The sequence below is a fragment of the Triticum dicoccoides genome, chromosome 1B, assembly GCF_002162155.2.
Source record: "Triticum dicoccoides isolate Atlit2015 ecotype Zavitan chromosome 1B, WEW_v2.0, whole genome shotgun sequence".
Taxonomy (NCBI): domain Eukaryota; kingdom Viridiplantae; phylum Streptophyta; class Magnoliopsida; order Poales; family Poaceae; genus Triticum; species Triticum dicoccoides.
Window position 1 is genome coordinate 646,552,264 of NC_041381.1, and position 17,588 is coordinate 646,569,851.

Genomic DNA, 17,588 nt, shown 5'->3' on the forward strand with positions numbered 1-17,588 from the left:
TAGCATGATATTAGAGGATAAGCTCAAAACATGAACTTCTTGGCTTGTAGTAATTAGCACATTTACTGAATTGTTGCATCTAAAGCATGTGTTAACATTAGTAAATTATATGCCTCCGTCCCAAAATAAGTGTCTCAACTTGTCTCCACTTAAAGTTGAGACACTTATTTTGCGACAGAGGGAGTATATTTTTTATTGAAATTAAAATTGCAAACACATTGAAGAGAATTGACCATACCAATAATGTGCTAATTAGGCCTAGTCAAATGCCCAATGGCGATGAGCCACCATCCGCCAAACTAGCCGCCCAAGCCCTCGCACTTGCGCCTCCCATCGGATCATGACCGTCACCCATCGAAGATGAGGCCCTGCCATGCATCATCTTTCTTGTCTCCCACTGCCACACTCCGTCGGCGACCAATCCGCTCCCAAGGCCGGCCAGAGCGACTAGTCCCTCGACTCCACAAGGAAGGCAACGATAGATCGATAAGTCACCTTATGAATCCTCGACGGCATTGAGCCCGGGCACAGACCCAGTAAATCCGCCCCTGCAATGAGCTGGTATTTTGTGAGTATAGTTTGACATCTAACGCTAATGAGGCTTCAACTTTAAAAACAATAAGGAATTATATAAATCTAAAGCTCGTGAGGCAGGAATTATAGAAAACTGAACAAACCAATGCTAGCCTTCTTTTCGCTTAATATTATTATAAGATGCAGTTGAGTGCAATGTTAAAAATTTGAACGCCCACTTGCTGGAAGGGAAGTTTAAAGTGGATATATGGTAACATAAATCCAAAACAGCCACATACCAGTTGATGGTTCACTCAGCAAGTCTTAAATAATCTCCCTCTATGACTTCTTGTACAGTTATTCAACATCCATGCACAGCTTCATGTCCAAAATTCTTCAACTTGTTTCAAAATTTCCTCGTAGGAGTTAATTAGTACTCCCTCCGTCCCGAAATAAGTGTCGCAGACTTAGTACAACTTTAGTTGAGCAATACCAGTTAGTTGAGCAAGATGCACATGAAAGTCCAATCGTGTATTAAAGAAGCATTCCTGGATGCCAGGAAATGGCCAGTGCTGCAGTGCACATATGCATTCTCAAAGAGCTATTATGGTTCAAGGGAAAAAATTGAAATGGCTAAGCGTAAGGGGGCAAAACATCTATACCCTCCGTTTCAAAGATGTTCAAGCTTTGTCCCGAGCCAAACATATTTTAAGTTTGATCAAATATATCAAAATAAGTGAAAACATCTAAAACCAAATTAGTTCCATTAAATGACCAGTGTATTTCCCTTGTGTCGTAGATGTGGACATATTATGTACTCTCTCTGCCTCAAAATAAGTGTCTCGGACTTGGTACAAAGTAGAAATTAAGGGCCTCTCTAAATTAGGGTTTTGAAATGAAATTCGGAGGATTCCAATCCTTTGGATATTTCCTACATAGCATGTATGATTTTTAGTAATCATTACATAAGAAACAGTATCGTTCTATGAAACTAGAGAAGTTACACGGGATTGTATACATGAACTTGTACCTTATTTTTACAATCCTACAAATCACAAAATAAAAATAAAAATAAAATTTATATGCTTTCTGATTTTGATCATATTCCTACATTTCTCCTATTCCTAGGTTTCGGTTTCTAAGTTCATAAGCTTGTAAACTCACAAACATGGCACAGTTGAAAAAGGTACTAATGCTAACGTAGCTAAGCATCAGCGTACTTGCCCTGCCATTGCTGCTAAATATTTCGCCTTTGTTTTCCTTTATGCAAATTATTTCTAAAGATAATGCAAATATAATTTTTTGCGACAATCAGATATTAAGTATTGATTGGAAGCAAGCAACCAGAATCTATCAAAACAACGCAGGTTGTTTCTTTTGAGAAGACCACCGTGTGTACATGTTGTCCTTTTGACAAGGAAACCGGCAGATGGCTACGACCGTAGCACGGCTGATGAAGTGTCCCGAAGATGAAACATTCAGGTACACAAGACAGCTGCTTTTGGGTGCAGTTTTTCTCCGGTTTTTGTAATACCAATTGATTGCTCTGCCTAGTACAGTAGTAGGCCGTATCCCGTATGCCGCCTCCATGCGGCAAAGATTGCTCCTGCACCGAAAATCACGAGGGTCACACAGAGATATAATAATTGAAAATATCAAATCGTGAGATGACTAGTCTTCCTCCCTCCTCGCAGCTAAAGGGGAGTAGGAGTAGGTTGTTTCAGATCTGATGGAACACGGCCCGTCCTCGGTTCGGGAAGCGTGCTCCCGATCTGATCCAGTATTCAACAAAACCTGCGAAGGGCAGGGAGGAAAGACAGATTAGGAGTGGGGATTGGATTGAACCAAACAAACCAGGGAGATGGTGACGTACGGTAATGACGTCGTAGCAGCCCTCTCCCATGGCTCTACTTTTGCAGAGGCGAGATTCCTTTAGGAGAGAGAGAGAGAGAGAGCGGCGGTCTGCAGAGAGAGGAGGGGAAAATATCAGGAGAGAGAGAGATAGAGGGGAGGGGGAGGGAGTGCGGCGGCGCCTTGAGCGCTGGGAGATCCGCTCGCCTTGCGAAATTCCTCTCCTACCCTCCTGCCCTATCTTCTCTAGTACTTGTTATTTTCTTGCTGGGCCGGCCCCGCGTGTACCGAGCGTTACGAGACAAGTATGTATGGTCGCCGGGTTTTGTCACGAAAAAGAAAAGAAATCGCATGTGAGTTCGTGACCAACGTGTCCGGCTCCTGTTCCGCTGTACGTGCGTAAGCCCGACTATGATTACTATTTCCTTCTGGTATAAGGGAATCTTCGGTGTTTACCTAGAGTACCTTGTAGCTTAGATCATTATTCTATAATAAATGAGATATTTGTTACCATGCAATTAAATAAAAATATCTCCAATGTCAATCCTCAAATTTGCTCCAGCATATGTTCGTAGACTCGTCCAAGGCCATCGTCCAACATTGTTCACATACTCCCCTCAAAAAAAAAACATTGTTCACATACATTTCAAACAACTTTTCAACTAACAGGGCGAAATTCATGCAAATACGATGGATTTTCATATAAACCAAACGAGACGCGTGCAAACACGCCGGATTTTATTACATTTCCAACATTTAGAAGATTAAATAAAATCCAACCCCAAACCTATCCTATGGCGGCGACCAGCCGTCGTCCACTTCCTTTGTATTCCATATCGACGACCACCTCCTTCATCATGCCGTCTCCATGAACGGCGGCGGTAAGACCCATGAAGTGAAGGTGCAGTCTTCAACAAGGAAGAGTAGAATATGGAAGACAAACTAGCCCACTTGGGACACAATGCCCTGCTCATCCTCGAAGGAGTCTGAGACCTATCCATTGCTGGCACAGGTGGACGTGATGTCAATGATGGACATGGACGGTCCGTCACTGTCCACTTGCCATGTACGCCCCGAATGTTGGACAGCAGCACATACGACAGGCACCTGGCAGCCGTGTCCACGTCTGATTGCAGCAGAACTTCGTTGCGAGCGGCACGTGCGGCCTCGTAGATCGTGCTCTGCTCCGCAACGAAGTTCGGGTTCGCCATAAATTTGGCCCTCCGCCAGCCGGTGCTGCTCGAGGAGGAACAGGCTGTACCTCTGCGCCTCCTAAGCATGTTGGAACGCCGACATAGGAGCCAGCTCAGGCTGCTCCTCCTCCGCCATGACAACATCATAGTGCGCCTGCGTCTGCTCCATGGTCAGGTCGGCATGCACCGTCGCGGGGTCCGGCGCCGTGTCATCGTCGCAGCCAGAGGGATCATCGTCGGAGACCTCAGGTGAGCTGCCCGGTGTGCCCTGCTCGATCCGCCTAGCACGGCGGGACTACCATGCGGCTACAAGAGCGACCACCTCATGTTTCATCTCCGGCGATAGACAATCCCACAGAGTGTTCCCGCTCGCGGTCATGGCAAATGTGGAGCAAAGGGAGGAGGGCGTGTTCTGGTATGGAGTTAGTTGGGCGTGGCCGCCTTTAATAGCGGATATAGGTGAGGCCAAGCGTCTGGGTGCATCAATGCGCGACGCTGGAGTTGTTTCCTTGGGCGGCGAGCCTGCAATGGCCGCATACAGACGGACGGGCATTGGTCGGGCGTGTTAGATATTTGTCCCGTCTCATACAGGAAACGCCGCTCCAGCATTGAATAGGCGCGAGCACCCGGGACGCGACCGGGGCGGCTCCCTCAGTCGGCACGGCGCTTCAATGCCGGTGGCAGTGAGAGGTCGCGTCCGCTTTGGGCCGGCGTCATTGCGGAGCGGTCGCTCTACAGCGGCATGAATACGGGTAGCTGACGCCGAGTGGGACGCATGGGGGCGAGGGAAGAGGTTTTTGGGTGGGTTAGGATGGTCAGGATCGGGCGTGACAGCGGTCCGAAAGCCTACAAAGGTCCCCTAGTTTGTCTCCGGTTTGAGAAAAAAAAACACGTCCATACCGCCCAGCATACCGATACACTCACATGTTGGATGGCACAACATGTCCGGACAGTGCAGTTCCGACGTATACGGGCGGTTAGAGGGTCTACGTTGGACATGCCTAAAAATGAAAAATATACGTAGAGAAATTGATCTACTTTGTGATTGGGCAGGAGCTCATATGATCTTAAATCCTGAGTCACCTATGGACTGACATCTAACTATCTAAGTGTCTAATCTTTAGACATCAGCACATGACGCCCATTTTCTAGTGATTCGCCGTCAGACGCAAATAGGGAGAAGCTACAATTTTGAAACAGCCGAGGTTTTCCGTTGAACCGCAAGTCATTTCCTAGCGTTTCGGCGCGTGGCATAGTAGGAAGCCAAATTGTGAAACAATTGAGGCCATTCGATGGATCACAACACACTTTTTTCGAAAATGAGCGTTTTTTCTTTACTTAAAATATTTAAACATTATATCCGGTCTCTGCATAACTAATATGCACAGGATCAAATAAAGGCCTCTCACACAAACGAAAAATAAAAAGGCGAAATACAAAGAGACATGTAAAATCCGTATAATGTCTAAAGCAGTGGAAAAATACTTCCGATGGTGGTGGTAACTGGCACCCACAGACATACTTGGAATTTCACTGATGCGCCGCATTGCTCAACAACCATTCTCTTCACATACTAGCAAGACCCGACTCTACGAACACATACCATGCACACTGTATCATACACGCACAGTACATGGCATGCTTAAACAAACTGAATACCACAACACAAACTTTAAAGCGGGGGATTAAGAATACATAACACGGGTTAGGATCCTCTGCAGTACTGTACGGTGCTGTACAGTCACTGCCATGTGGGACCTAGCCCCACATGTCATCGACACTACAGCACCATACGGTACTGCAGAGGATCTCAACCCATCTCTTATACATGAGTAGGTAGATAATTACAAACAAAACATCTCGAAGCATAAAACACATGGGATGGCAGCCCCACCATCCCACCCAAGAATGCGCCTTGAACGAGCTAGCCAACCGAGCGACCTAACAACTAGGCATCGCCCAAATGACCGGAGTCAAAGTAATCGCCTATGCTTGACTCTCACCTGTGAAATATTAGGATTGAAATTTCCAATGAGTACTTTCGTACTTGCAAGACTTATACAATTATCTAAAATGAACTAACAACAAGTCCATGGATGTAAAACATAACATAACACCTAGACCAAACACATGGCACAAGAGGTGCCCATTCAACATATCATGTGGTTTTGTACTCCTGGAAATTAAATTATAAGATTGTTATACAACAAGTCACTGTGATACACCTCGCTACAACTGAAAACAAAGTATACACCTCCATTTCACCATTTTTTGTCAAAGAAGTGATCTGTTCAGTTCACGTCTCAATGGTATCTAAGTGCCTCCTCCAAACCACGGGTGGTGAGTCCGTTGGAAGACGACCAACATAGACACCATTGATACGCTTTACGTGATCCTTTTACCCGGCTCATCGAGGGTACTTCGATTGGTTCACGATAGCAGCCTCCAAACACATGGTTACCCACCATCAACAATTGCGACCACCGCCAACCTGTAATAAACTACCGTTGCTCGCAACTCACTTTACTAGTTCCATAGTTGAGTTACTCAAAATTAATTTCATGACCCACTGATCATGAACAACAAGCAACTCCTAGACAAGACACGCAACTCTAGCAGGGATATCACAAAAGGAAATTACCACATGATCACTAGGAGGGTCATCATGACAAGAGATAATCGTTATTTGCAACATGAATAAAGGTATGAGATAAGTTCAACAAGTGGATGTTTGCCTTGTTGATCAAAGTTATTGTATTGTTGCTGGTCAATCTCGTAGTACCCCTCGTTTTCAAACTCTATCAAAACGATGAAGAAAAATCCCCAGAAAAGGGTCAGACAAAGCAAAATCAATATCCATGAAGCCCAACATGTTAGCAATGAAAGGAATGCAAGTAATGACATGAAGAAAGATGAAATGAAGCTACTGAAAATTCGAATCTATATTTTTGGGAGCTCCAGAAAGTAAGTTATGCATTTTTTTTAGGGAAACGTATATTTCTTGTCCCTAAACTTTCTCAAAAGTATAGAAATTGTTCTTGAACTGCAAAACCGGCAAAAGTTAGTCCCTCAACTTCTCAAAACGGATTAGCTTAGTCCCTTAAGTTTGACAAAAGCGGATTCGTGCTGACTTGGCATGGTTTTGACCGGTTATCGCCCACGTGTCAGTCTTCTTCTTCCTTTTTGAGACTTGGCATGGTTTTGACCGGTTATCGCCCACATGTCAGTCTTCTTCTTCCTGACCTCGGCTGGGCATTTTGTCAACCAGTGGCGCGCACCGAGCAACAAAAGGAGTAGACCGAGTTCGTGTGGCTTGTGACGGCACACACAGAGGGTGCGGCGACAAGGGAGCTGCGGCACGGCGAGTCTCGCAAGACCAGCAGGGCCGAGGCGGGGCTGTTCTAGCGGCACGGAGGCAAGCGGCGGCTTGGTCTCCGAGAGGCAAACTCGTAACACAACTGCTGTTCCTTGCTGTCTCATTCTCATGGTCCGCCTCGGCCATTGTAAATGACGGCGCCGTCGATGTCTCCCCGTGATCCAGTTCTCATCCACATCCATCACTTAGCGCTCTTAGTTAGATATATTAGCACTTATTCCTGTCATCTGGCCAGATGTGTATATCCAAAAATCGGGTTAGTATCGCGCTGTTTTCCGCAAGAAAATCAACGCAAGTCTTACTATGAATTGGACTCAATGTCCCGTGATATGTGACCGATTGCGGCGAAGCGGGAGGCTGATGAGGATACAGAGAAGGGCCATGGCGAAGCTGTCTGGGAGATAGGTCGGGGTAAAGAGCATGTGCTCCAAGTCCGGGGATGCGGACGTGGCCGCCGTCATGGAACACGACGTGGACAGGAGCACGTCGGAGGGACGCACACTTGTCTGTGGGCACCGTTGGATGTTGAGTTTGCTCTTTCGACGTCGCCAAGATTCGTCATTCCCACGTCACGCATGTCATGAGCGCCGTGAGCTGGTCGCGTGGATGCGAGCTCCGGAGCGCGGCGCACAGAGAGGATGGGTCGACGCAGAGCGCTGACGCGTGGAGCTCCGGCATCCTGGACGCGCCCAGATGTATGCCGCCCCACGACCTCGTCGAGCTCGACGCCATAGAGCACGCGGCTGCGTTGCTGCCGGCGTTGAGCCATCTATGCCACACGCGCAGATGCCGACGGCCTACACCGTTGCGCCATGGACGGCTACCCGCGAGCACAATCCCGCCTCGGCCCTTCTTGTCTTGTGAGCCTAGCTGTGTCGTAGTCCCCTGGCCGCCTGCACCCCTGCGCGCGCCAACCGTTCGACAAAATGCCCAGCCTTGGTCAAAATGAGAAGGAAGAAGAAGAGCTCCAATTTTTTTGAATTAGTCTTTTTTGCAGCGCGCTACTTCGAATGTCATTTTTGCTGCGCGCTACTTGATTGGAATTTTTGAATTTGTCATTTTTGCCGCGCACTGCTAGAATGTCATTTTTCCCGCGCCCTACTTGAATATTTGGAATTTTTGAATTTGTCTTTTTTGCCGCGCGCTACTCAAATGTCCAAACATCACCAAATTTTACACGAGCATCACGCACTTGCATAAAAAAAGATTTTTTTTTCTATTTTAAATCACGTTACTGTTCAATGGGCTTAGATGAGCCCTGGCACCGAGTTGGATTTTTGAAATAAACCCATCTCAAACGACTATTCTCAGCCTATGTCCAGCAGCAGCAAGCAGCAACAACTAGCAGCATGAAGGAGGCAAAGGAGGCTCTCACCCTGTTCATGGCGTGGTCGGACGGAGCAGGGCAGCAAGAGGACAGACAACGCAGCTCTAGGTCTTTCTTGAGAAGATGAAGCGGTCGATGAGGAGCTCATCATGGGCATCCGCTTGCTTGGGGAAGGAGGCGACAAGAGCGGTACACTGCCGGAGGTGAGCACGACGACCTAGCCCCACCGATTTTTCTGCACGCATGCAACCGACGCGACCACCGGTCAGCAGGGAACAAGGGGGCACGTCCTGGGTACGAAAAAACCTAGGGGAAAACTCACTGGAGGAAGGAAAAGGAGGTCACCCAGGAGGGGCCCACTGGTCAGTGGAATAGGGATAAAAGGAGAAAAAATAATTACATATATAAATATAAATATATATTTCTTTTAATAAATTTTCAGGACCCTAAATGTTTGGTGATTCAAACCACTAGGGAAAGGGCTAGAAAAACTTACAGATGTTATTTACTACCTCCGTTCCTAAATATTACTCTTTCTAGAGATTCCACTGCGGACTACATACGAAGTAAAATGAATGAATCTACACTCTAAAACATGTCTATATACATCTGTATGTAGTCCGTAGTGGAATCTCTAGACAAACTTATATTTAGGAACAAAGGGAGTGTGTTATTTAAACACTCCTGTGAAAATTTTAAAGATTTTCAAAATTATTTGGCCGCCATTAACATTCAAATTTGAATGTGCCCCAAGTTTGGGTTCGAACTGCAAGCAGGTGATATAGAATTCCATAATTCACGAGACTTTTACTGGAGTTTTGAACATACAACTCATAGATATAATATTTCATGAACTTCGAGTAATGGAATCATCACCAAACCAAGGTATCACAGATCTGCCATGACTTGAACGTGGACCAAAAACACTTGAATCAAAAACCAAAACTTGTTCAGATTTTTTTAGGGAATTGAAGTTATGGGTGAGATATGACATGTAGGAGCTAACATAACATCCAGGTTAACGATGTTGATGACTAAACACACGCAGAATCATTTAGGACCAGATTTGAGTAGAAGAACAAAATTTTAACTTGGAGAGGTTTTGACCATGCAACTAAGTGATTTAAGTGATACCAAGAAATGCATTTGTATTTGTTTAACATGATGACATGATGATGAGCAAGGTCATTACAGTCCTTAAACAACGGGCTAACAAAATGGGTCATTACACCTCACATGGTTAATGTGTTCATGTCACCTGTATTCAGCACGACAGTGTCAAAAATGAGATGACGGTAATGATTAGCTTCCCCCCTCCTTGGTCTCCACATTGAGGCCCCATTTGTTTATATAAAAAAAGAGGCCTCATTTGATAGCAAAGTATTTTTAAAGTATTCTGACAATACTACAGTTTTTTCAATACTATAGTTCAATTTATTGTGAGGTGTTTGGCTACCCATAAAAACTACAATATTGATACTATGGTATTCCCAAAACCATAATATTTTCTCTGCCTAACAAAAAGAACCCCACACCTCTTTTTTTTAAAACAGAGCACGCAAAAGAAATGAGTGTCTTCAACTTCTTCCTCACTCCAAGCCTGAGCACTACATCTACTCTATATTGGGCGCCACACCCGTCAAGGTTAATGGAGCCTTTGTCAACATCTTCTGAAGAGCGCCTACATACCCACGAGACCCGATATAATGGGCCGCTCCACCTCGCCTTCTCAGTGCAGTTGCGACAGTTGTGGCAGGGGCCTCCTCGGGCTTGATGGTGGATGTGCTGATGGAGGCCACACTGAGGAATCCTCCTGCTCTGGAGGCAGTCGGGGCGCCCACGAGGAGGAGCCATCCACCTCGGGCGATGCTAGCCAACGCACCGCCAGTCATGCCCTCGCCCTCATCAGATCGTCGAACTCGAACTCCTGCGCGACCGATTCTTTGCGGTGGAGAAAATTAGTATAGTGATGCCGATGCAAGAGGAAGGAGAGGAGAACGACGATGAGATGGGTTGGCACATAACCGATAACTCACATTTGAGGCGATTCGTGGGGGAATCTACCTACAATACAACCATGTTAGAGGTGTTTTTTCAACTAGAATCACCTCCAATAGTGTGTCAGTTCATTAGATGCGGTTTCACTTTTCTAAATAGCCTAAGTGTGCTCATTTGAGGCGGTTAGAGATTTTTATACTCTTAACCGCCTCTGTGGATCACCTCTAATGCTCGTTTTTTGTACATTGTTAGGGTTAGATTTTTTATGAGAGAAGTTCACTTTACAACCTTGAACAATTCTCTTTGTCCAATAACCAATTTTAAACACTAAGAACGATTAAGAATCAACACAAACTCTCCAGACATGTTTGGAAAAAATGTCTGGAATTTTCCAGGAACGAACTTAGAGCAACTCTAGCAGACCCCGCATCCCGCCGACCCGCAAAACTCGTTTGTAGTTCGCGCAAAACAGCTTTTGCGGGCCGGCGCGGGCTGGCACAGATGCAAACCCCCCAAACGGATCCGTAAAAAAGTATATTCGCGGAATATGCTTTTTTACGGGTCGGCTATGCGGGTTCTGCTCTTTGCGCCGCTGCATCCCGCAGATCATCAGCCTGCAAATATCAAGTCCAACATAATTCAACAATCGAAAATAAACTGAATTATTCAAATCAAACATAAAACAATAATCATCCGCATTATAAATAATTGTTCAAATCACCGTAGCAAACTTAAATAATGCAATACAAAACTTGTCATGAATACAAATACAAATGAATACAAAAATTAGTCACTGTCCAGCCCTTTCCCAATGGTGCTAAACGAGATCTTCCTGAAGTTGAAAGAGTGTGTCTGCATTTTCAATCTCCTTGTATGTCTGAAGAAAAGCTCTAATGCGGTTTGGGTCTCTAGCTGGTTTGACACGGCTACCCACATTGTCGTAAAAGAATTCTAAGTTCATTCCTCTCTCATCTTCAAGAATCATATTATGCAGGATGACACAACATGTCATGATGTTCTTCAAGGTTTTCTTATCCCAAAAACGAGTAGGACCACGGACAATGGCAAACCTAGATTGCAAAACACCGAATGCTCTTTCAATGTCTTTTCGGGCTGCCTCTTGCACCCTTGCAAATTCACATTGTTTTTTTGTTTTGGGTTCTTTGATACTCTTGACAAATGTGCATCAAGGAGGGTATATACCATCTGCAAGATAGTACCCCTTTGTGTATTCATGTCCATTGATAATGTAGTTGCAAGCAGGAGCATCACCACTAGCAAGCCTAGCAAACAAATGAGAGCATTGCAACACATTGATATCATTGAGAGTGCCCGGCATACCAAAAAAGCAATGCCAAATCCATAAATCCTCGGATGCTACAGCCTCTAGCACAATTGTTGCATCACGAGACTTGCCACAATACATTCCTTGCCAAGCCTTGGGGCAATTTTTCCAATTCCAATGCATACAATCAATGCTACCTAGCATGGCAGGCCAACCTCTCCTCTCATTAGCTGCCATCAATTTCTTTGTGTCATCTTCATTGGGTGCCCGAAGATACTCAGGACCAAAGACACAGATGATTACTTTCGCAAATCTACGCACAGACTCAATTGTGCTATCTTCACCAATGCGAAGATACTCATCGGCATAGTCAGCCGGAACGCCATATGCAATCACCCGCATAGCTGCGGAGATTTTTTGATATGCACTAAATCCCTTTAAGCCCGCGACATTCCTTCTTTGAGTAAAATACCGGCAATTTGCCTCGCAAGCTTCAACAAGTTTCACAAAAAGGGATCGGCGCATTCGGTACCTTCTACGGAAGAGGTGTGCATGATATGTAGAATTCTCCACAAAATAATCTTGCATCAACATCTCGTTCCCAAGATGGCGATTCCGAGGAATGCACAGACGCCCGACAGTAGATCCCCGCCTCCTCTTCCGGTACTCGTCTTCATGCTCCTTCACGGCAAGCGCCATGACTAATGTTTGCTGCCGAAAGGTCGCAAGCATGGTCTCCACATCCGAGTCGTCCGAATCGGATAGCAAGAACTTCTCACATGGGGTCAACTCCATCTACACGCACACCGGCGCGTCAATCTACTACATAGCTCGCAAAAATCACAAAAAGGGACTAACCGGTGGCGGGTGATCCCGGGCGGCGACGAGGGGGTGCGCTCGACGGTGGTCGATCCCCAGCGGCGGCGACGATGGGGGGAGGCTCTTCTCGCCGGATCCGGAGGGGGGTGCAGCGGCTCGGCGCGGGAGGGTGTGGGGCGGCCGCCTGCAGATATGGCCGGAATCGCTGGCGGCAGGCGGGCGGAAGCAAGGGCGTGCGGCGACGGAAGGAGGGAGAAAAGACTGCGGGGCTGAAATGTCCCTCCCGCCAACTGCTTCTCTGTGATGCAGGGCACCGCAACCGCGAGGGGGAAACCCGCGTTTTCCCGGGTTGGGGTCGGGAATTTGCCACGCCCCCCAAAAATTTTTGCGGGCCGGGGCGGGATGCGGGGTCTGGTCGTGCAGGCTTTCCGGCCCATACCCGCATTTTGGCGGTTATTTTGCGGGTCGGGGGCGGATGCGGGGTCTGCTAGAGTTGCTCTTAGTCTTGTTTTTATATAATTACTAGATCCATGATGGCGCGCGTTGCCGCACCCGTCTATTTTGACAATATAGTGATAATAAGTTCCATAAGTATATAAGAGAGTCCTTGATCACCAAATTGGAAAGTAAAGTCATTTTTATCCGAGACAAAATTTTGCATTACTCATTAGAAATTAGCAAGGTAAAATAATTGGCATCACTTGTCCAATAATAGTCAACATCCATCAATTCACCATCATAAAATTGGACATACAAAGCAAGAAGATATAACATCATTCATCCACATCACATACTGATATGTGGACTTTACAACCACTGGTAGCAATACTTCCATGACATGTGCTTGTACCTTGGAACGGTGTCCTCCTAATATGGATCTTTTGGTCCTTCCATTACTTGTGCTTGTCAAAGAAATGTGCCTTTCCCAACCTGGATCTTTCGATCAAATACCACCACATCCTACATTAGTACAGCACGAATAATTAATATGTAGCAATATGATATAAGAAAACATGTAGATTTACTGATTATGTATCTTTGATCTTATAATAAAATGAAGATATCTTAACTTGGGCTGTAACGAAATACACGAAGTGTTGTACTCATAATTGCATGTAATCGTACACATGGTCAAATAGTTTGCCAACTTTCTACTTTGTGGAATAAGAGGAACGCATAGATTAACTAAATCTCACAAAATGAGGGAGCTCAGCAGCTAGAGAAGAGCACTGTAGCAAAACTTCAGAATGCCGAAGTTGGTTAAGTCAGAGTCTATCCTAAATAGGCAGAGCAAAGAGAGTTATTCCATGGGATAACAACCTAACCAGGAAAGTCAAGAGCTACAAATAGTTCCAATCGTAACATTGTGTCCTCTTGGTACTTCTCACGGAATTGTAAACCACATTACCCATACGAACGATAAGTCCACTACAAATATAGTAAAAAAAAAAGGAGAAATATTCAATTTATTATTGTCATAGATGGTCATGATGAGCGAAGCTGGCCAAGCTTCAGAAACGATAAGCTCATAACCTAAAGAATATTATTCTTTACTTATTTTCTCTGAGCCTAAATTTTTCCTAGTATAATAAAAGTAATGTTTAGTGGGCTCAGGCTGCGCCAGCGGGACGAAATCTTAGTCATGGACCCAAGCTCACCTATGAAATAGTCTGCAGTCATGTTAATGGTTCAACTAATTGATGGACAACAGAAAATGAAAAAAAAACATAAAAGTGCAAGGAAAAGGGCTCACATGTGTTAATGGTTCAACTAATTGATGGACAACAGAAAATGAAAAAAAAAACATAAAACTGCAAGGAAAAGGGCTCACATGTGGCTCATAGTAAGTATTGTAACGCATATATCAATGGTTATCTCTGCTTAAATTTTTACCTAGAGGCAACAGGCAAGTGCAGAGTCACAAAAATATGTGATACAAAAAGTTTGAGAACGGTAAGTCAGTAATGGGTAAAGCAACTATGACAGCAATTTAAAAGAGTTCTAGATATCAATCGTTACAGTGCTAAACTCACAAATCAGGTAGACTCAAAAAATAAAAATAAAACAATCTGTAACAATATCTATTGAGTTAAACCTCCCCTCAAATATCCAGTATAAGCATTACTCTGTACAAAAAGAGCTTTCAAGAAGCAATCTATCATCATGTAAGCTAGAGCAATCAACATTTAACATACTATATGTTCCACTGTTATTGACTTTGCCCTATCTCAGAAGTTAAAATTTGACTATTTATTTTGTGCGAATTCATTTATTAAATGGGAAGGAAATGCATGGTGACCAAAAAATGTAGGAAACCTGTAACCACACAACTTTTTTTAAATACCATCAGCGAAAGCTTTCAGGGTTTGATTAGTCGGACACTGGGGGAGCACTTTATGAGGTTTGTAGGTTGAATCCACCGCAAGATGTATAAACCTTATTACTTAAACAACTAAAGCCTCTTACCTTTAATATTATATGTGCCGTCATTTATGACAAAGCTTCATCCAAGCTGAAAGCAAAATTTCCCAAACTACATGGGCATTCAAGAATTATGCGAGCCAAATAAATGTTACGTAAAAAACTTGACTATTTTGGAATGTAAAAATTTAAATTGAGATGCTCACTAACATAATTTTTCAATTCTACATATTTTTTTACCAAATTAGTGCAAAGAAAAGAATTAATGTAACACTGGATAACTTAAAGAGGCACGTAACCATCCTCGTTGTACATGCCAGCTTCTACTATAGTTGCTGCACAGCAAATCAGAAAGGGGATTGGTTACTGTACTGATTTCAAGAGATGAAGAGAGAAATTAAAAATAGTAATGAATGCACAAAATAAATAAGAGAAACACATATATGTTGGTAAACCTGGTTATACAACTGATTCTTGAATTTTTCTGCATGTGGTTTCCCCACAGCAAATCATATTCTTTTCTTTCGGCTCAATTCTGTAAAAGAGAAAGAACCAATTAAAAAAGTATCACCAACATAAATTTTACACTTCAAAAAAGATCAAACTGTACATAAAAGAATTAAGAGAAATTTGAGTTTATTTGGAATATCTTGAACAAGTAGAAAAAAATGATTAAATAGATACAATGGAACTCACATGATTCAATAGAGTGTATCAGTGATAATTGTCAAGGGCCTTGTATCATGTCAAAGCTCTCGCGTAAAGCAGATATTCTAAGACCTAGCAAGCTGCATGAGAGTGTCTACAACCATTTCTTTTGGGACGATTCTCGTGTTTTGGTCGTCTGAAGCATGGCATTCCCCTGTGGCCTAGGCATATGGCATAAGGGGAAAGGAGAACTGTACCTGTAGGCAAGCGACTACCAACGTGGAGCAAGTGCAGCAGGGCGGCGACCATCTTGAGATGTACCTGTAGGCAAGGACGACCAGCGTGTAGTAAGTGCAGCAGGGCAGAGGCCATCTTGGAACTTGGATGGCAACGCACATGTGGCTGACGACCTACTTGACAAGCAGGAAGAGATCAGATCGGGGCCGAAGGACCAGAACGGTGAAGTCGGTGCCTAGCCTAGGTTTTCCCCGAGAGGTGTCCGCTGCCACCACATAGTAGCCCTTGCGGAGTTCAACCAGCGCGCCATGACAGCCGCTTCCAAACCCATCTCCTTCCCCGCATCGGCTGCCTACATCGCCTCGCCCCGCATCGATCGGTGAAGCCCTACATCGCCTTGCCCCGCATCGGGTGGAGTGGAAGGTGCGGGGAGGGGATTCTTCCTGTTGCATCTTGAGGGTAAAACGTGAGAAGGAGGATGACGGCGGTTGGGCGAAGAAGAGGCGTCCTTCCACGGATGGGGATGGGGATTTCGGCGATGGCTGCGCAACTGAATCCCAGAGGACAGACAGACGAGAGGTCAGGCCGTCATTGAGTGGAGGCGAGGGGAGGACTGCTCATGCATGTGGTGGGAGCATCGGCCCGGCAGGCCCAAACAACAGCAGATCGCTGATTTTGTCGCGGGAGCATCGGCCCAGTTTGTTTAGCGCTCCCAGCGGGGTGAAAGGTGCATCCAATGGCCCAAAACGCCTAGAAGTGCAGATCCGACGGTTGAGATACTAATAGCCCGAGAGGGCTGGAAAAGTGCTCGGTTGTAATGTTTTTAAATATAAAAAATTCTAGTATCATTTTTTGGACAATATTTGGCCAAAAAAGGCATTAGGTTGACGTGGCTGCTCACTAGGCTAATTGACTAGACGGTCGACGGGTCAAACCCAACCTACTTAGTGAAAACCAGTTTCAAGGGAAGGAATGGTTGAGCCCTAGCTGATTCTGTAGTTCGAGTTGAATCTTATATGATTTTAGAGTTCAGGGTTGTAACGTGGACTTTTCTCTTCTTTTTTTTAGGATTTTTTTTATTTAGGGTTAGGGTTAGATTTCTGGTTTAGGGTTGGAGTTTGCCAATTAGGGTTCATTGTTTTGCATTAGATTTAAGATAAGTAATGCTAATAAAATTGACATCCAACATTAAGTGGTAAATGGCATACAACCGAAAGTGGTAAATGGATTTGTTTTGGGCGGGATGGGGGGGTGGGGGGTGGGGTAGACCTCTTTTTGTTGCGCCTAGCCCCACAAAATAATAATATTATGGTCAAGTTTAAATATTGTGCCAAAGATGCTCCGCCAAAAGTGAGATTTGTTGCTCGACCCGAACACTGAATTTTCAGTAAGAGCCCACGCAAAGCCAGCCCATAGCCCGATCCCAAAGTCTGGAAATAGAAGCCCGATCCCAACCCCAACTATATTATAGGCCGAGCTAGGGTTTATTTCAAGGCAAATTTTAAGATGCTCTCTCTTACCCCTTATTTTCACATTAGAGGTAAGAAGGTAAGAGTTACTCAGACGCATTACTTTATGAAATTAACGGCTCAAATCTATTATATACTCTTACCTCTCATATGAAAAATATGAGGTAAGAGGGAGTATGTCAAATGGTGCCGTCTAGCCTTCCACAGTTTCACCCAGTGCCTTTGTAATAACTGACATGGCGACGGTTGAAGCACTTGCATGTAGGGAAGGCCTAACTCTGGCAGAGGCCAACTGATTAAGTCTAGAACACTTTCTTTTAATTGTAAGTTTACTTTCCAAGGTAGAGCAGCAACAATGATGCTGATGGATTGGCCAAGTTCTCGTATTCTTTGGATCAGGGAAGACATATATGGATATGGTACCCCACTATTCTTGCGTATCCCACAACTC

General features: G+C 44.7%; 1 protein-coding gene across 3 annotated transcripts in view; it reads right to left on the reverse strand.

The window, feature by feature from the left end:
- LOC119349345 overlaps positions 1-2,525 on the reverse strand; it is an 8,159-nt gene extending 5,634 nt beyond the window's left edge. For 2 of the 3 annotated variants that reach the window (XM_037617356.1, XM_037617354.1), the window contains exons 1-3: positions 2,387-2,525; positions 813-2,307; positions 239-548 (exon numbers count right to left, since the gene is read on the reverse strand). The gene's annotated coding sequence lies outside the window, so the exon portion shown is untranslated. The remainder of the gene's footprint in view (positions 1-238; positions 549-812; positions 2,308-2,386) is intronic. The other variant, XM_037617355.1, reaches the window with a different exon arrangement.
- Positions 2,526-17,588: the final 15,063 nt, after the last annotated feature.